This window comes from Cnephaeus nilssonii (genome assembly GCF_951640355.1).
Source record: "Cnephaeus nilssonii genome assembly, chromosome: 2".
Lineage (NCBI taxonomy): Eukaryota > Metazoa > Chordata > Mammalia > Chiroptera > Vespertilionidae > Cnephaeus > Cnephaeus nilssonii.
This window is the reverse complement of record NC_137073.1, coordinates 55,605,049-55,626,470: the sequence shown is the minus strand read 5'-3', so window position 1 is coordinate 55,626,470 and position 21,422 is coordinate 55,605,049. Positions and strand designations below refer to the sequence as shown.

Here is a 21,422-nt window from a genome sequence, read left to right as displayed (position 1 = left end):
AACAGGTCTTTTTATAAGTTGAAATCTCTAAGTTTATAATAAACAAAACATCTTAGAGGATAAAAATGGAAAGAAATTAAAATTACTGAAATCATTTGCATAGCGATGCCATACGTTTTTTAAGTGGACAGAAAATTACATTAATTTTAGTAAAAATAAATACATGAAAATTATTTTAAGTAATTAACTTTCCCTGCAAGGGGGATTTGTTTTTCTAATAAGACAAGAAATGAAATTAATTTTTCTTTCAGATTGTTTCCTAAAGATATTCTAGTTTACTTTGTTAGTCAAAAAGGCCAATCTTGTTCCATCTGTCATCACAAATAATATGGGGACCAAACCAGAAAACATTGTCATATGTTATTTTTTTTTATTAGCTTTAGAAAAAGTTAGGAACACCACAAGAGCTTTCAAGCTCTATGAACAATTAAGTAGGAACCATGGCTTCAGAGGTAAAACTAGAATCTCATGTTTACCAGGATTCTCCTCCCCTTCCATTTCTACTTTCTTCTTGTCTGTTCTCAGCTTCATTTTGCAGGCAGTTTCCCTCCATATGGTTGGGAAGATGACTGTCATTAGCCACTCCCAATTTAAAAATGTTTCCAGAAAAGACACCATCTCTTTCCCAAATTTTTTATGACAGTCTTGGACTCTGATTAGTCCCCCTGCTCCCATGCCAATCAGGAGAAATGGCCTAATTCATGTTAATCAGCCCTGTATCAATATTTGTACCCTGAACCTAGGGAATTGGGGAATAAGTTTAATATCAGGAATAGAAGAGGAAATATATAGCAGGTGGCCAAAAAAACAATAGACACTACACTCCATTCTATAGTATTATTTAGTATATCTAAATATGGATTACTAATATGATTCTAGGTAATACATTTGAATAAATACATAATAGAGGTTGGATTACAAAGCAATATTGTGGTGTGGATGTTTATTGCACTAGACATCAGGGGTCCTAGATCCCAGGTTAGTCCCTTCATATTCATAAGGCCTTGGACAAGTCACCTAAATGTTTCTTATTTCTAAAATGAGAATTTTACTAATATAAATACTCTTTTTTCTTCTTCAACATATATTTGAAAATTATGCATATGTTCAGGGAAGACACAATAAAATGATCAAGAGGAGAAAGGTTTACAGACTTTTAAACCATTTTGGATGTCTTTCTATATCTAGCTATATATCTATCTATCTATCTTGGTATATTTTCTGTACTTCTTCAATGACATTTAAATGACATTTACAGAGAACAGAGGTTATTAAACATCATATATATGTATGTGTGCATGTATCTACATATATATATATATATATATATATATATATATATATATATGAATGAATGTCAAAAGATTTAAATTATATGTTGTTTTCTTAGTTAATAATTTTACTTCTTGCTTTAACTGTTAAAGCCTTGGGACTTGAAATTAGAGTTCCATAGTTTTACTCTGCTGAATTATAAATTTTGCTGCTATGTAGAGTTTTCAATAAAATTTTGATGCCCCCCAGACTCTTTGCAATTACTCTGAACTCTACAGAGTACCCCTGATCAATGAAGTAGCATCTAATCTGACTTGCTCAGATATATGCAACCTTCCATTTACAAATTGGCTAAAAATACAGAAGCCATGCATGTTAGGAAATCTGAGTGGTCTTTGCTCTTTCTCTGTTCTACTACATAATTGAGAACTCATCGGGTTAAAATGTCCTCATGAAATTGGCCAATGGAGAAACTTGGATGTCTGACTGAGAGCAGGAGGTAATTAGTGAATAGTACTTCAGTTCTTTTTATATTTTACTGTTATAACAGAACGTTTCTTAGCCCCTTATACTTCATTTTGGCTAAAATTAGCATGCTCACTCATGCCTCAGAAATGTTCTGTGTTATCCCTTGGGGTGAAAGAGATAGAATTTATGTGATATGTGTTAACAGGGAATAATTTAATCTCAGGCAAATCCACACTTTGCAGTGCAAGTGAGATTTTCAAAGGATTATAAATATGAAATTGGATACAGTTTGACATCATGTTTTTTAGTCTAACACGTTTTAAAAAGGTTTTACAAATCATTTATTAATTTTTGGTACTCAAAATCACAAAGAAAAAGTTAAAATCATTTGAAAAATAAGTCACATTTACTTTGAATTGAATGTTGAAAATGTCTCTCACCTATTGGAATAGGAATTTAGTTTGATGTGATTCTCTAAAAGATATCTCTATCTTCTTTGCAAAGTGGCAGTTGTGTTGCCTAGAGACATGTTGAAACAATGCTCATAATTTGGGACATCTTGTTCATTTTGATTCCCAGCATTCTAAATCACTCGACTGGGAAGCATTTATTTGGTAGCAGCCTATGAACTCTAAATTACTTAAGTTTATTGGCAGGAGTGTGTGTGTGTGTGTGTGTGTGTGTGTGTGTGTGTGTGTATGTATGAGAGAGAGAGAGAGAGAGAGAGAGAGAGAGAGAGAGAGAGAGAGAGAGAGAGAGAGAGAGAGAGACTGGGTAAAGAAGCCTAACATACATCAGTGGCTAGAAATGATATAATAGGAAATCACAGCCATCATACTCATCCTAGGCTTAAGCTTTAGCTATTTCCGTGATTTAAAAAATAGTTTGGGGAGATTCAACTTTATCCAAAATCAATTTACAACTCTCCAATTTTTTTAAAGCCTTCACTGAGGGAGACATGAATTTGACACCTCTATTAGAGCTAAACTTTGAGAACATCAAGAATCGACATATCAGTTTAATAAAGAGTAACAAATCCAATCAATGAAACATCAGGGTTTGGGATAGAATAGAATAAGTTGAGGATTTTCTTTTAGAAGGCTAATAGCAAGGATGTATTAACTCATGGGATGTTGACAGGTATTAGAAACTGGATTATATGAAATAATAGAATTTAACATTAAACAAAAGACATCACATCTGTTTTCACTATCTCTGGGGTGGGAGAGTAGAAAAAACTTCAAATCATAAAAATTTTGACTAGTAAAAGCATAGAAGAAAGGACTGTGGGCCATAAAGAGTTATAGCTTCCATAACACGAGAAAGACAGCAAGAGAATCAGTACTACACATGTAGTATAAATGGATTCACTTGTCTGTGACTATGACCACGAGCTGTCTGAGATTAGAATCAAAACTATTCTATCACAGCTGGAACCATTAGAATGGTCTTGGGTGGAATTTAGAATGGGGAAAAAAATCTAAATTTGAATCTCGAGGCTGTTTTTCAAATTATAGAAAGTCCTTAGAGGCCTGCTTCCAACAGAAAATTGTACAAACTAGAAAAGAAAACATGAGTTTGGCTACAGGTGTGCTTAAAAGATAATGCTCATTCAATCAGTTTTTAGGTTTAATTTTAAAGGAACAAATTGAATGGTTCTTGAGTGGTCCTATAGGAGTGTAAACCTCTGAATAGGATAATTTGGTTGGTAAAAAAAATGTCAGAAAAAGAACAAAAAAATAAATGTAAGGAAGATATTTAATACATAGATTGAGTAAGTAGTTAAAAACATTGTTGGGGTACTAAAAAACTCATTCTGGTTTTAGTAATTTAAAGAGATTCTCCATATGATTTATTTAAAACATTTTTCTTAATTAGTTACTATTTAACTTTTACTACACCCTACATGTCCCCGTTTTTTAGATATATAAAAACTAACATCATACTTATATGGCTATTTTGGCTTTATTCTAAATGGATTTTTCATTTTTATTTTATAGTTATCCTAAATTTGGAATCATTATTCTCTTAATATCATTACTTTGGTAGTTGCTATGCTGAGATTTTGGCTACCCAGCTTTGTTCAGGTTAGATTCTCAGGAGCAGGAGGGGAAAAAAATAGTGTGATGGCTAAAATACAGACCAGGCACCTGCTGTCAAATAAAATTAACATGGAATAAATCAGCCCTGCCTGTGAGTCAAAAATTTAACTTCTTCATGGCTGTCTGGAGAGCATAGCACAGCACCTGAAGCATCATTATGGGAGTGCTTTTTAAAAACAGTACCATTGCCCTTTAAATCAGATGCCAAAGCATGCCATATCTGGGATGTGTTAGGCTTTTTTGTTGTTGTTGTTACCGGTTGATATAATTGTAGAATTTTTCATTGTTATTTTCCTCTTACCCATTATTTCACATTTTCTACCAAAAGATTTTTAACTATACAAATTACCTTTATATGGAGATTTTGAAAATAAGTAATATGTTTTGCTAAGTAGATATTATGAAAGTCATCCAGTTTATAAAGTAAGAAAAATTTATGAGTCAATAGGCAAAACATGCTCATTTCAAAATGTAATTTTTGTCAAAGTATAATCATAGCTCTTATATTGAGCCACTTAAAATAATGTAGTGATAATCATTTAATTTTAATTTGGGGCATGTACTACATATAAAGCTCTTTTCTAGATATGGTGAGATTTAAGATGATAGAGGAGTCAAACCTACCCTCTAGATATTTATATTCTAATGTGATCAAGGAAAATAATATAAGAAATATTTTAATAATTTAATAATAAAATACAAATGATTTAAGTGATATAATATAGAGGTTCTCAAAGTTTATTCCTTGGCTCATCAATAATTAGTATCACCTGGGAGCTTGTTGGAAATGCAGATTCTCAGGTTGCACATCAAACACTAATTCTGGGGTGCAGAAATAGAACATAGAAATCTGTGTTCTAACAAGCCTTCAAGATGATTCTGATGCATGGTCCAGTTTGAGGATCACTTTGCAATATATTTATAAACAATTTATTGAGGGAAATAGAGATAGAGATAGAAGATAGAGATATAATCTTTTTTATTGAAAGGAAAACATGTCTGTGAGGTAATTTTGAAGTGGACTTTTCAAGGTAAAGTAGTAAAGATAAAGAAATAACTATTTGTTAAATACCTCCTATGTGCCAGATCACTCATTTATTTAATCTTTAATTAAATTTATTGGGGTGACATTGGATGTTAGGATCATATAGGTTTCAAATATACATTTCTATGATACATGATCTGTATATTGCATTGTGTGGCTACCACCCAGAGTCAAATCATCTTCTGCAATCATATATTTGGCTCCTTTAACCTTTTCTAGCTCTTTACCCCTTCCCTCTGGTAACCATCATATTGTTGTCTGTGTCTATGATTTTCAGTTTTGTATCCCACATATGAGTTAAATCATATGGTTCTTAGCTTTTTGTGACTGACTTATTTCACTTAGCACAATATTTCAAGGTCCACCCAGGCTGTCCCAAATGGCAGTATTTCATCTTTTCTTATGGCTGAGTAACACACTGTAGTATATATGTACCATGTCTTTGTCTAGTCCTCTATTGAAGGACACTTTGGCTGTCTCCTTGTCTTGACCTCTGTGAATAATGCTTCAGTGAACATAGTGGTGCATATATCTTTACAAATAAATGTTTTTGAATTTTTTATTTTCTTGTTTATCTCCATCAACATTTATCTCTCCATACCTTCTTTTATCCCCCTCCCAAATCACCACACTGTTGTCCATGTCCGTGAGTTTATTCTTTTTTATTCAATCCTTCCACCCCTTCCAAGAGATGTCTGCCTGCTCTCTATCTATGAGTCTGTCTCTATTTTGCCTGTTAATTCCGTTTGTTCATTATATTCCACATATGAGTGGAATCATGTGGTACTTGTCTATCTCTCAGTGGCTTATTTCATTTAGCATAGGAATTGCTGGGCCATATGGTAACTATTCTTAAATAAAAATTAGGACCCTCCATACTGTTTTCCATATTGCCTGTACCAGTTTACATTCCCATCAACAGTAAATGATTGTTCCTTTTTCACCACAACCTGTCCAAAACTTGTTTTACCTACTTTGTTGATAATAGTCATTCTAGCAGATATGAGGTGGTATCTCATTGTGGTTTTGAATTGCATTTCCCCAATAGCTAGTAGAGTGGAGCATCTTTTCACATATCTGTTGGCCAATTGTGTGTCTTCTTGGGAGAGGTATTTGTTGAGGTCATCTGCCCAGTTTTTAATCGGAGTGTTTGTTTGGTGTTGAGCTGTATGAGTTCTTTATGTATTTTGGATATTAGCCCCTTTTCAGAACTGTTGTTTACAAATATAATCTCCCATTTGGTTGGTTGCCTTTTTGTTTTGTTGGTAGTTTCTTTAACTGGGCAGAAGCTTTTTAATTTGATATAGTTCCATTCACTTATTTTTGCCTTTACTTCCCTTACCTTTGGGGTTAAATTGATAAAATTTTCTGTAAGACCAAGGTCCATAAGTTTAGTGCTTATGTTTTCTTCTATGTAATTTATTATGTCAGATCTTATATTTAGTTCTTTGAACCATTTTGCATTGATTTTTGTACATGCGGACCAACTGTAATATCGTTTCATTCTTTTGCACGTGGCTTTCCAATTTTCCCAGCACCATTTATTGAAGAGGCTTTTTTTTTTATCCATTGTATGTTTTTGGCTCCTTTGTCAATTTTCCTATATACATATGATTTTATTTCTGAGCTGTCAATTCTGTTCCATTGTTCTGAATGTCTGTTTTTCTGCCAGTACTATGCTGTTTTGATTATTGTAGCTCTGTAGTATAATTTGAAGTCAGATAGTGTGATATCTCTGGCTTTGTTATTTTTCTCAGGGTTACTTTGGCTAGTTGGTTTCTTTGTGGTTCCATACAAATTTGATGATTTTTTGTTCTATTACTTTTAAAAATGACATTGGGATTTTGATGGGGATTGCATTAAATCTGTATATTGTGTTGGATAATATGGACATTTTAACTATGTTGATTCTTCCAATCCATGCCCACAAACATCTTTTCATTTAATTCCATTTTTTTCAATCTATTTTAATAATGCTTTGTAGTTTTTAGTATATAGGTCCTTTACATGCTTTAAGCTTATTCCTAGGTATTTTATTCTTTTGGTTACAATTGCAAAAGGAACATTTTTCATTTATTTTTCTAAAGTTTCATTGTTAGTATATAGGAAAGCAGTGATTTTTTGTACATTGATTTTATATACTGAAACTTTACTCTATTTGTTTATTGTTTCTAATAGTTTTTTGACTGTAGGGATTTTTTTATGTACAGAATCATGTTGTCTACAAAAGTGATACTTTACTTCTTCCTTTCTAATTTGGATGCTTTTTATTTCTCTGGCTAGGATTTCCAGTACTATGGTGAATACGAGTGGTGAGAGTGGGCATCCTTGTCTTGTTTCTGATTTTAGAGGAAAAGCTTTCCTTTTTTTTTTTACCATTGAGTATGATATTGCCTAAGGGTTTGTTATATATGGCCTTCATTATGTTGAGGTACTTTCCTTCTATACCCATTTTGAGGTTTTAATCATAAATGGATATTGTATTGCATCAAGTGCTTTTTCTGCATCTGTTGATATGATAATATGATTTTTGTCCTTTGTTTTGTTAATATGATATATTACATTAATTGATTTGCATAAGTATTGGAATGAACCCCACTTGATCATGATGTGTTGTTTTTTTAAGGTGTTGTATTCAATTTGCTAGTATTTTGTTTAGGATTTTTGCATTTGTATTAATCAGGTTAATTTGTCTGTAGTTTTTTTTGTGTGTTATCCTTGCCAGGTTTTGGTATCAGAGTTATGTTGGCCTCATAAAATGTGTTAGGAAGTATTGTCTCTTCTTCAATTTTTTGGAAGAGTTTGAGAAGGGTAGGTGTCAAATCTTCTTTGAATGTTTTGTAGAATTCACTAGTGAAGCCATCTTGTCCTAGATTTTTATTTTTTGAGAGTTTTTTTATTGTTTCAATTTCCTCACTATTGATTGGTCTAGTTAGATTTTTCAGTTCTTCATGATTCAGTCTAAGAAGGTTATATATTTTTAGTAACATCCATTTCTTATAGGTTATTGAATTTGGTGGCATATACTTTCCATAGTATTATAGTATGATCTTTTATATATCTGTGAAGTCTGTGGTAACTTCTCTTTCTTTTTTATTTTGTTTATATGAGTCTTTTCTCTTTTTTCCCTTAGTTAGTATAGACAGGGGTTTGTCAATTTTATTAATCTTTTCAAAGAACCAGCTCTTTGTTGTATTAATTTTTTTGTTCTTTTTCTCTATTTTATTCAATTCTGTGCTAATTTTTATTATTTCCTTTCTTCTGATTTTGGGTTGATTTTGTTCTTCTTTCTTTAATTCTTTAAGATGTAATTTTATTTTGTTTACTTGAGATTTGTGTTGTTTCCTGAGGTAGGCCTGTAATTATATAAACTTCCCTCTTATTACTCCTTCGCTGCATTCTGAAAGTTTTGATGTGTCATATTGTCATTCTCATTTGTCTCTATGTCTTTAGATCTCACCTTTTATTTCTTCTTTGACCCAGTTAATTTCTTGTAGAATGTTGTTTAATCTCTACATATTTATGAGTATCTTTACTTTCTTTTATGCAGTTGATTTCTAGTTTCAAAGCATTGTGTTCAGAGAATATGCTTGGTATAATTTCAATCTTATTGAAATTGTTGAGGATAGTTTTGTGACTCAAACATATGGTCTATCCTTGAGAATGTTCCATGTGAACTGGAGAAGTATATATAATCTGATATTCTTGGATGAAAGGCTCTGTAAATGTCAATAATGTCTATTTGGTCTAATTGTCATTTAAGGACAATATTTCTTTATTGATTTTCTAGTTGAATGATTTATCAGAACACTCATTTAAATATTATAACAACCTATGAGGTTACTTCACTTTACAGAAGAGGTAATGATTACAGACATTAGTGACATTGTTGAAGGTCATACATCTAAGTCATAACTAAAATAGAAATGGAACCTAGGTATATTCAAATCTCAGTGAGAATATATAAAAAAGAAAATCTCACTCAAATATAATTTAATCAACATTATAGGAATTGTGATAGATATTTTTCTAGGATGGTCCTCGGGTTTTCTGGTCCCTGGTATATACACATTTTCTCCCAGTTGGTGAATAAAACAATATCTAGACACTATTATAAGGGGACTTTCGGGATGTAACTAAGATAAAAAGCAGTAGACCTTAAGATAGGGATATTATCTGGTTGGGCCTGACTTAGTTTCATGAGAACTTTAAATCTGAGCCAAGAGGTCAGAGAAATATAAAATCAGAGATTTGGAGCATGAGAAGGATTCTATGCGGCCTTGCTTGTTTGATGATAAAGAGAACCATTTGGCAAGGGATGCAGCTGACCTCTATTAGCTGGAATGTCTTCTGTTTGAGAGCTAGCAAAAAAATTGGAAACTTATTCATATAATCACAGAGAAATCACCTTTTCCCTCAACTCCTTAGTTGTAAGAGCAGCTTGAGCCTCAGATGGAAATAGCAGCCTTGGCTGAAACAATGATTTTACCCTGATAGAGAGTCCAGCTAAACTGTACTGGGACTCCTGACCCCCAAAAGTATGAGGTAATAAGTTTGTTTTGCTCACAGAGCTTGTGGTGAGTTGTTATTAATAATAGAAAATAGATACAGATTTTGATATCAGAAGTGGTGTGCTGATATACTAAATACCCCAAAATGTGGGGAGTAAATGCTTGGAACTGGGCAGTGGGGAGACCATGGAAAATATTTGAGAGGTATGGTAGAGGAAACCTAGATAGAAAAGTATGTTTTATATTTCCTTTAGTATGTAGACTTTATGCTGACAATGAGGGCTCAGAAGGAAGTGATGAATGTGTTATTGGACATTGAAGATAGGGAGGGGGTCCTTGTTTGTATAGTGGAAGAATACTTAGCAAAATTGTATTCTACAGATATGTGGAAAGTAGAACATTTAAGCAACAAACTTGGATACAGAGCTAAGGAAGCTCCAAGTAAAACACTGGAGGTTCTGCCTTGTTTATTCTTGCTGTTTATAGTAAAATGTGAGCGGGGAGAGAAAAATTTAAGAAAAAATGGTTAAACAGAAATAAATAAGGACTTGATGATTTGGGAAACTATCAGCTTACCCGTATGGTAAAAGAATATAAAATTAAGATAATGCTTAAAAAATAAGGCATAGAGTACAAGTAAAGGAGTGGCTACACACCTTTTGCTAAAACTTTAGAAAGATACAAGAATCAATTACACAAGAGGATCTTATAAGAGATTAAGGTTGTGCCTCACAGATCTTAAACAAACAAGGGCACTTCTAGGAAGCTTAGGAGACCTGTCCCTCAGCGATCTCAGTAGAAGCAAAAACAAAAAGTATAATGTCTAATAGATTTATACTTGTGGCTTTTGTATAATATAAGGAAACGCAGTGCAATTCACAGATCTATGTGTTTCTTAAGAGAATTATATGAACAGAATGGTTTCCAGGTTACATTATAGAGCAGTGAGCGGAGAAGAGAGTGAGAGGGAGGGAGAGAAAGAGAAAGAGGAAGATAAAAAGAGAAAGAAAAAGAGAAAGAGAAGGAAAGAATGAGAATGGAATGAAAAGAGGCTGTCATACACTCAAAATTTTACTATTCGGAAGCAGGTTTGTAAAACTACTTAGCAGCCAACACTTTGTACATTAATGACTAAGGAGGGATGACTCAGAAGATGAAACCAAGAGTCTAAAGGATGCAGCTGAGAGCTGTGAGGATTATCCCCAAGCTTGAAACCTAATTAAGGAACGTTGGCAGGATTTTGCCTAACTTGACTTCAAAATTGCTTTGGCCCAATGACTCCTTTTTACCTTACATTTTCTTTCTTATTGAAGAGAATATTTAAAATTTGTATTCTATGCTAATTCTACCATTAAGAATGTGAATACACATAACTCGGGCACATAACTTTATCTTTAATTTCATAGGTCCACAGATGCAAAGTAATTGTTACCCAAGATGGATTATAACGAGGAACCCGATCAGCCCTAATTTAAATCATTTAGATAATAAGATTTATATATAGATGGTGAAATTTTAGATTTGAGCCAATGCTTGAATGGAATGAGATTCTTGGGAAGCTTAGAAAAGGGTGAATATATTTTGCATATGGGAGGGACATGGATCTTTGTGGGCCAGAGGACAGATTGTATTAGGTGGAATTTTAAGATGGCATCCAAAAATTTTTACCCGTGGTCTACACACACTTTTATAAGCTATTTAGTCATACAGTTATCTACCTACCTCTGTGAATGTAATCTTTCAGAAATAATTGTGGTCTCAAATACATTTTTTTAAACTGCATGGCAAAAAATGTGTTTTTAAAGCAGATTATTGTTGAACTAAAGTTTTTTGGACTTATGGAGCCAAATAATTGATATAAATTGACCCTCCTAACATTATATATAACATTATTTATAACAATATATATAAAATGTGCTATCTCTCATGTATTTCTAAATTATCACATAAATTACCTCATTTCAAGAGAATCCCTTAATTTGTCACATGAAAAGATTATAATTTTCTCTGATTGTTCTTTTGTTTGAATAATCTGCTTTATTTTCCTTTTATTTATAGGTTACCATCATTAATCCAAAAGCCTTGTTTTTTTCTATTTTTGTTCACTTTTCTGTTCCTTTTTGTTTTATGTTGATACCTTGGAAGTCACTTTGAGTGTAGAGTTATTTTAATAATACCTAGTTTTGAATATATTTTATGCTTTCTTATACTCTAGCTTAAATCATTTCATTGTATGCTTTACTTATTTTTTAAGATAAAGAATTTTTATGTTTTATTTTAGCTTATCTTTGGTACTTCAGAATTTTGGGGTGGTCACTGGAACATAAATATACTCCTTGTTTCTCTTAGATTTACAGTAGTCAGTGCCAGTAAAAGGTCTCTCAGGCAATAAAAATGTGACCTTTCTAGGTATCACAAATATACAGTCTATATCCATCTTATACATAAAGCTAGAGCCAGCCAAAGCCTAAGAACTTATTGTCCTGAATTCAATAGTCAAGTCTGTCACCACATGAATTGGTGACCAGATTTTTTTCTGCTGAAAGATCCATCAGTGTAATGGACTATCAATTTAAATTGGACTGAACTCAAACCAGATGACCTTTATAAACGCCTCATGGGGGAGGGAAACAAAATAGTAGCGTAGAACTTCAACTGCCATGTTACACTCAATAGCTGATTTCAACTACATTAAGTACCATGTTTCAGATTGATAAAGGCTCTTTAGAATGTATGCCTGGGAACGTCACTCTAGCAAAGATGTGATTCTCAAATTACAAGGTGACATTTGTTTTTGAAATGAAACCAATCTGAAGAGGGTTATCATTTCAAGATAAACCTCACTTCTTCCTTTGATTTGAATTCTCTCTATAGTTAAAGTTGCTTAAACCTCAATATAATATTATTGGTGATGCTAGACTTGATTCTGATTTATTGTGGCACTTATTGTGGAATAAAGTTGATTTTCTCTGCAACATGAATGAGGTATTGGCAGTTTAAGATGTAGTCAAATGTTTAATGTGGAAACAGAGCAAGAGCGAGAGCGAGAGCGAGAGCGAGAGTGAGAGAGAGAGAGAGCGCTAAGATAATTTGATTAGATATTTCTTCTTAACCAAGTTCATTAGTTAAAATAGAACCAATAGCTATTTTTGTTTTAAACTTATTTAGAATCTTACCAAATTAACACTTTCTAAATTCTGTGGGTTTTCCCTCCACGATTAATATTCTTTTCTTTAGACAAACTTCTACCTTATCATTAATTATCCTTTTGGTGGGTATAATGTATACATAGGTACACACATATGCACATACATTCCATTTATCATGTGTAGTCTCTGAAACAGCTGTAGAAATGTCAGAAGACCTCCTGGAGGCAGGAAGTGAGACTCATTTCAATTTCAAACTACATTAATTCTGAATGAAATCAAGCCTATTGTTATATTTATTATGGCAACCTAGCTCTTGTAAAAAAAAAATTGCAGATTTTTAATAAGGGCATTTTCATTGGTTTCCTTCCATTCCCACAAACTCATAAATCAATTCCTGTCTGTCAGCCATTCCAAAGTTGTCAGTTCTTATGAGTAAATGTGACAGCCAAATACTATTTAAATCTGCAAAGTTGTATCTCTGTTAGTGAGCTAAACACAATTTTAGCCTCAGTGATGCCCTCTTTGTCTTATAGAGTTTATTTTTTTTTCTTCATCTCATTTCAACTATCTGAAGCAGCAGGAAAGACTTTACCCAAATAGAATATATTCCAGATATCAGCAGAGAATATATTTCTTTGAATAGTCTAGCAAAGAGTAAAATTAAATAAAAAAATATGATACACAAAGGTGGGAAAAGCAAGATATTTTATTCAAAGGATTTTTTAAAGAAAAAAAATTATGCATGTGTAGTATATTATAGAAACAAGTAACTATTAGTATCTTCAAAACCTACACTTCAGATCCTTAACACCTTTGCATACACATGGTAAACATTAATTCCTGGGTAATAAAAATGTGATTTAATACCACATCTACAGCTTTATGCATATTCCAAAAGTCTCAGCAGACTAATTAGAAGTATCACGTTTTATGGAATGAGCATTTCTCCTTATTTCCTTGGCCTCAAACTACTGTGTGAAATTTAAAGTATGCATGTCTACAGCAGAGAGAGAAGTGGAGAAAATGCTAAGTGGAATTGCAATCAGGCTAACAAGGTGAATGTTTTGGGTCTTTAATTTTTGCACCAACAAAAGTTCTTTAGAAGGGTCACAGTGAGAAAGCAATGATAATCATCAGACAAGTTATGAGAACACTGCAGAATCTAAGACAATCATTTCTCAGGCCTGCTGAATAGATGCTAAGAAAGAGTCAATAGTACTAATTTGTGCCTATTATTTCTTACTGCCAGTCATGTAGCTCTGTAATTGAAATGCTCAGTAACAGTTTTCTACCTAAATTTTAATGATGCCCTTTATAATTCTCTTTTTAATGCAGTCCCTGAACTTTAGAAAGGTTCTTCACTGCCAAATGTCAGTTCATTGTGAAGTGCTGCATTGGAAACTCTCCTGCTTTAAAAAAAAAAAAAAAGTAATATTGCTCATTATGTCTGCTGAAAATTTTATTGTCTAGTCGTGTGCAAAATTATTGATCAGGGCTTTCATACCAAAAAGGGTATAAGAAAGATCACTTCAAAGTAACAATTTGCTTTTTGATTAAAAAAAAAAAAAAAGCCCTGCATAGAATACCTACCTGAAAAAATATTTTAAAAGAATACTCCCAGTTTATTTATTAAATGGCCAAGACTGTCATACACAACAATTATAGTTACTTAGAGAGCTCTAGTAAAGAATGATCATTGTAGCATTTACCTTTAAAAACCACTAGATACAATTTATTCATTGTCACTTTCTACCCTATTCATACCTTCTGGGAATGAATTTTCTCTTTTTCTTGTATGTTTTAGAATTTAAAAAAAACCCCACACCTTTCTGCCAATTTTGATTTTATGATCTATTATGCAAAGTTATGTGAAACTAGAATTCCTCATATGTACAAGTTAATGCTTTAATTTTAATTTGGCCAAAGGGGCACTAGAAGAGCTGAGACCACCAGAATTTTTCAGAGTAAATACATTATTTTCATTAACTTTGCTGTTCCTTTAAAACTTAATGGATTGTAGGCAGTTTTATAACTGGAGTTTTGCACTGAGTAAAACTAGGTTAAATTTAGTTGGAGAGAATAATATTCATCTTTTGGACATCTGGACATTAAGATTAAGATCTCTACAACTCGGAGATCGAAAGTAAAAGCTCGCTATAGTTTTATTTATCATTTTAGGGAGACGGTTTAAAATAATGTATTCTGTTTAAACCTACTTAACAATTGCGTCTATTTCCAAACTTATTGAGCAGAGGTACATGTGTCACTTGGGATTCACAGCTTTGGAGAGATGAGGACTTTTAGATTGGCTTTTCTTGTGGAGCTCTGTCAGAAGTCATTTATGGGCAAAGTATTCTGATTAGGAATAGATCGTTTCTCAGGACTGCCGTAAAATAAATCTAAATGTCTCAGCTGTGTTTCTGGTCCAGCAACACCCTCATTAAAGAAACACCACACAATTGCTTTGTTGGCAGGCTTGATTTTAAACAACAGTCTAGGCTGCATGTAAAAGAGAATAAATTGCCTTCTGATTCCTCTAAAGGTCCATAGTGCTTGTAATTTAGGATTGAGAGGCGCTCTGAGCACAACGTCCAGAAGCATAAACTACTTCTCCCATATGATTATGATACCTGTGAAGCAGATGTCATTAACTACTATTCTCGAATTTTTCACGTTTGACAGGCAAAGCCACGTATTTTCGGAATTATGTAACCATTCTTAATAGGTAATAAGTGAAAATACTCCCAAGTTACATTTCATTTTCCAGTTTCAGAGGACTTCATTATCCTCAGCAAAACTAATAATCGTAATGTGAGAGGAATAGAAAAAACCTGAATGTGAAAGCTCAAGACACTAAAAATATTAAGACTTCAGTGGGGTTTCAGCCATGTCATGGATCAACTGCAGTGCTTTTCTGTGGCGCTGATTCCGGCATATCGGCTCTGCAGCTTATATTTTTAACCGAGACAGTCCCGTAGGGTTTGAAAATATCAGAAATGGGACCTGTCAGAATGGAGACTGCTTGGAAGGAAACGTTCAGTATCAAGTTGGCCTTCGTTTTTTAAATGTGGCTTTTGGGGTAGTTGTTTACCACTGATTATGTCTCCAACTGTCATTTGTGCTGACTTGCTTTGAAACTGTGGGAAATTATATATTTCTCGGAGCTGAAGAGAAACACCAGAAGTGAATGAAATAATTCATTTTGCCATACATTTCTATTACAAAAAGGAACAAATACTAGTTTAATTTCTTAAGCACCTACCATGGATTTACATGGTACAGGGCAGAAAAGTGAACAAAGTGCCTGTGCAAAATGAGCATTTTACGAATGACGTACGGTGTGTATGAAGTTTTATATGAACACATTGCCCTCGCTGATTTACTCCCTTTATCATAAGGATGGAATCACTGGACTGAGAAACTTTTACCATTTTGATTCTGTGCTCAGAAGAGGGAGAAAACGTTCAATTCAGTCCAACAGACATTTGTTGAGCACTTAACTCTGTTGCAGTCACTGTCTGGGACCTTGAGGTGCACAATGAAGAAAACAGTTTCTAATGCAGACTTACCCAAAGTTAAGAAGAACTTACATGCTTATGGCGATAAGATGGCATGCTCAGCTTTTATGGACTTTCCAACTAAGAACAATAACAACAAAAATGAAAACAAGCCAAACCAAACAAACATCTACAAAGATTGCACCAAACAAAACCATTAGCGGTTTCAACGAGAACATTTCCTTTCCTTTCTCCCATTCTCTCTTCACTAGAACTTTCTCACTACATAAATAAAATTACTGAAAAATTTTCCAGTCAAGAAACGGAAGCAGTGAAAATTAGGTAATTCATCTGGCCTTTTCAGAAGCCTTTACCAGGTGTGGGAGAAGGAGCCCAGGCCTCTGGCATTTTATTGAATGGAAGAATTGGAGGTAGACGACTGCCTAAATCTGTCCCCAACGCCCCCTATTTCTGTAGCCTACTGCTATAAGCCATATGACTTTGGAGGAGCCAGTTAGATTTGTAGCACCTGAACCAATTCACCTGTAAAATGGCCTGTAGTATCTTTCATTTCCCACCTTACAAGGTTGAAATGTTGAAAAAATGAAATAATGTACATGAACAAGCTCAATTAGATCTATCTTCAGTTTTGTAATTTATGGATTTTAATGTGAAATGTCCTCCAGATATGAAATATTTCTCATATTAAGGAATGCCAGAAATTCTGCATGATGCAAAAAAAGGGCACGAAATAAAGTTATTTATTCTAATAGATTTCATTAAAGTGATATTTTCACTTACGTGCATTCTCAGAAGCCATTGTTTTTTTTAAGATTATAATCCTAGTCAATCCTGAAAACATCCTGATTTGTACTTTGAATATTCATTTTAAATGATCAAGCTTTTATATTTTTAAAATTTCTACCAACATGATTGACTTATACCAATCTGATTGGCAAAAGCGGGCTCCAGCTATAGAAGTAAAGCCTGCCAATGGATGGTCTTTCAAGTGAGCTCCAGTGCCAAAGCATTTCTGGTGCTGTCATAGACCATGGAAACTGAAGGGATGCCAGAGCATTTAATTTCAAAGCTGGAGAGCAAGTTCTAATCCTGGATTTAATTTAATTGTCACTGTAATGAATATATGAAAAAGATTTATACCCCCAAGGTAATAAATGTATAAATGAGAATTGCTTGGCAGATCAATGGAAGAATAACATTTATTAAAAACTGTATTCTTATGGTTTTAGAGGTAACTAACTTTGTAAGGTCTGGACCAATACACTTTGCTATGTTTTCTGAAATTATTAGTCCTGTTGACTCTTTGGTTTGTTTTTCACAATTGAAGGTGATTAATTTAGAATTACATTGATCTTTCTCTTTAGATAGAGAACAGCATCCATTTGTCCTGAAAGTTAAGATGTAGCTTTAAGACACTTTTTGATAGTTTTGAATAAAGCATTTGAGTTGCTGCATTTATCTGTCCATGTGTTCCCCCAAAAGGCTTCACAAAGCAGCCAAAGACAAACTGCCATCAGTGAGTGAAAGTAGTTTCACAGACACAAAGGACTTATGAGGATACTAGGGGCCCAGTGCACGAATTCGTGCACCTTGAAAGGAACTGTGGGCTGCGAGGCTCTGGTGGGCACAGGGGCAGGTCTTGGCCCATCCTCTGCACCCCTGCCTGGCCCCTCCTGCCACGGCCCCCGATCCCTCTGTCTGCCAGCAGCCCCCCTCCCGCCACTGCCATTCCCACATGCTGATGGCTGCACCAGCAGCAGGTGTGAGCAGCGATGGGCACTGTCAATGGGTGTGAGTGGTGGCTGCTTCCCCGATTGCCCCTCAGGAGCAGGGGAGGTAGAGAAGCCCTCCAGGGCAATTGGGGCTGGCAGCTGCCACTCACACCTGCTGACGGTGCTGAACGATCAGGGCTGATGCTGGGCGTCAGCAGTGGGTGTGAGCGGTGGCTCCAGCACCTGCAGTGGGTGAGAGCGGGGCCGGCGCCTGCAGCAGGTGCGAGTGCTGGGCAGGATTGCGGCATGCGGGAGCAAAGGATTTTCAGTAATCACCAGAGGCTCACCCTGATGACAGCGGCCAGCACCCTGCGTTGGTCTGGAGTCCCCGCTCACATATTCCACCATCCTGCCAGGGCCGACGCCCACCATGTTCCGCATGTGCCCCCTGGTGGTCAGCGCACATCATAGCGACTGGCTGTTCGGTTGTTCCATGATTCGATCTATTTGCATATTAGCCTTTTATTATATAGGATGGGTCAAGCACAAGGTCAAATGATGCTTGACTTATAAATCGTGTCTGGGAAATACCAAAGAAGTCAGTTCATGTGAAAACTCCTACCCCGAGTTTTTCTTTCCAGTATGTCAATGATATATATATATATATATTTAAGACAATGAATAAAAAGAAAAGGAAAGCTCAGAAAAGGTCATATTTGCTTTGGATCTGGGAGACTGATTTGCTTTGGATCTGATTTGACATCACGGCTCCTGTCCAGGTTGCAGTGTCTGAGTAAAGTCAAGTTGCTGATGGGTAGGAACTGGTGCAGACAGTTGGTTAGAGGATGCAAATGGTAGATGTGGTAAAGGGGCAGCTGATATTAATCATACACACAAGTATCCCACTTGTTTTCTTTCAAATATCAGCTTTAAGCCAAAGGATGACTTCCAAGAACGGTATTTCTCGTTCTTTTGTGTCTAAAGCCACTCATTGGACTTGAAAATTCTTTAGGTGGTGAATGTGCTTCCTCTTCTCAGATGCCCAGAACTTCTGGCCAGGTCACTTTATCTATTTTCTATTTTTTTAAATTAAGCTTTCAGTGCTAATGATGAATCAAACTTTCTCTTAATTTTTTGGGGTGGATTTTTATCTATTTGGGTTATTTTATACCTTGTAGCAGTGTAATAGATAGAAAAAAATGAATTTTTGAGTCATAAAACCAGACTTGGAATCTTTGCTCTTTAGGTTTTCTGAAGATCGTACAGTCTGAGTTTTAGTTTCCTCACCTATAAAATGGGAAAAATGGTGTTAAGTGTGTCTTAGGACAGTACTTATTAAACACAATAGAATTTCTGAATTTTCTGGGCCATGTCTGACAAAAATTGTCCAGTGTTTGTTCAATTCTCTTCTTATATCAGGAATTAAAGACACTTCTGATTTCACATGCCTAATTATTTATTCTAAGTTTGCTTCCTGTTGTATAAGAGAAATGTTTTTTATCTCTTTTTTTCTCCATTTTATGAAGCCAAGTGAAGCACTGTATCAAAATCTAATGTGAGTCTTTTTAAGGATGTCAGTTTTGTATCGACTTGTTCTCTCCTTCATTATATACTTGTTTTTCAATAAAACAAAAGAAACTATTTATTGTTATTTATTCTAATATATGTATAATTAATTATATACATATAATTAATTTGATAAAATTTTCTAATGCTGCTTAAAAAGTTAACAGCTGTAGGCAATACTTTCATTTTACAACATCACAGCACAGCATATGTGCTCTCCCACAGTGTAGCAAACTTGTCAACAGATCATCAAAGAGCAGATACAGTCCTCATAATAGAAGAAAAACAATCCTAGGAATGAAAACGTCTAATTTCATTTTTATTCCAGTGAGCTTTAAGTGTTATTTTATTTTCTGATTAACCGAATGTGGGCATTTCAAGATTTTGTTTCAATTTTTAAAGTCATGTGAGTTCATATTATAAAAGGACCCAACTTTATAAATGTGTTAATATATATATATATATATATGGCTAACATGCGAAGTGTCCCCTGGGAGTTTGAAGTTTGAGTGCTCGCTATGATGTGCACTGATCATCAGGGGACAGTGTGGAACATGGCGGGTGACCAGCGGCAGTGGGGCACTGAGGGAGCAAGGGAAGGAGGAAGCGGGGAGGCAGGGAAGCTGGGGAACCTGATCGGCCCTGATCACTGGCCAGGCCTAGGGATCCTACCCATGCATGAATTTTGTGCACCGGGCCTCTAGTTTGAATATAACATTGGGTCTTTATAAGCACTATGGGAAAGTCAGATATAGATGATTTAGAGGCAAAGCCCTCAATGATGAAGCTGTGGCTATAGAGTAAAACAAAAGTTTAAATTCTTAGTACCACTGGCTGATTCATCTTGGGAAAGTGATTTAATGTCTCTATGGCTTAGGTTCCTGGTCCATAAAATGGATAATGACAATAATACCACCTTATAAGGTGGGCTTAAGAATTAAATGAGATAAAGCGGAGAAGCACATAGCCCAGTTTCTGACACGTTATGAGCACTCCAAAGATATATAGTGCTTTCATTATGATAATATAATGTTAACCATATCATTTTACTCCCCCGATAGACATATTTGAATGGGATGTGCATTAATTCAGTCAAGTATTCAGTCAGTATAAAGACCCTAATTGTGCCATCTGCCTTTTTGATAGTTAAATATTGGTTTGTTCTTCATTTATAATACAAGATATTTGTCACTCTTGGAATCTGGTTGGAGGGCAGAACAGTGAATTATCTGCTATCCAGCTTCTTTGAAAATGCAAGATGATTCAGAGTACCACCTTTAAAGCATTCTTGTCAAACAAGCAAACAAACAAAACCTGAATATGATCAAACATCAAGAATTATACTTTATTGTAGATTTTTATATGTACACATTATTTTAAAATAGAAGAATGCTAAGCTCATTCATGTATAGATAATTAAATTTAAGGTGATTTGGGTTTTCTAAAGTATATGGAAAGTGCAATACTGTTGTAAGATATGGTAACAGAGAAAGTGCAAGGAAGAGAAAGAGGAAAATTAAAGAGAGATTAAAGAGAGGAGTTGCTAGGACACAGTGATGAGTGGCAGGCACTATTGGAGACAGGAGCTGACCAGGCTCTCCCAGATCCATAGAGAGGACTACTGCAAGCTTGATGGTGCTGTAGGGAGAGCAAGGAAACATAGGTGCAGGGGGAGGTAGTTTATCATAGGGGCAATTTGTGACATGTTACAGCTAAGGTGCCTGTGCAATATCTGGGGGGAACTTGAAAGGGCTCAAATTTGGGCAATGGTTTAGTGAGTCTAAACAAATAGCTAGTACAAATCAATCAACCAACAAATTAGCTGATTAATACAACATGTTCTAAGTAAAGTACTTAGTGGTTTTTTGGATCCCACAGAAAGGTAATTTTATTCTGTAAATAACTGAACTGTTCATAGGTAATAAAAAAAACTTTTATTGTATTTTTTTTTCATTTTGAAAAACAAACTTTAAAACTTTAATTTCTTAATCAATTGTTTTCTCTTCCTATGTTGGGAATGTTTGTAACTCTATTAGGGAAGAAAATTAATGTTTAAACATGTTACATTTAGTGAGCATA

At 34.5% G+C, this 21,422-nt stretch overlaps 1 protein-coding gene across 6 annotated transcripts in view; it reads left to right on the top strand.

Moving 5' to 3' along the window:
- LOC307108733 (uncharacterized protein) overlaps positions 1-21,422 on the top strand; it is an 823,426-nt gene that overhangs the window by 459,086 nt on the left and 342,918 nt on the right. The window lies entirely within an intron of this gene.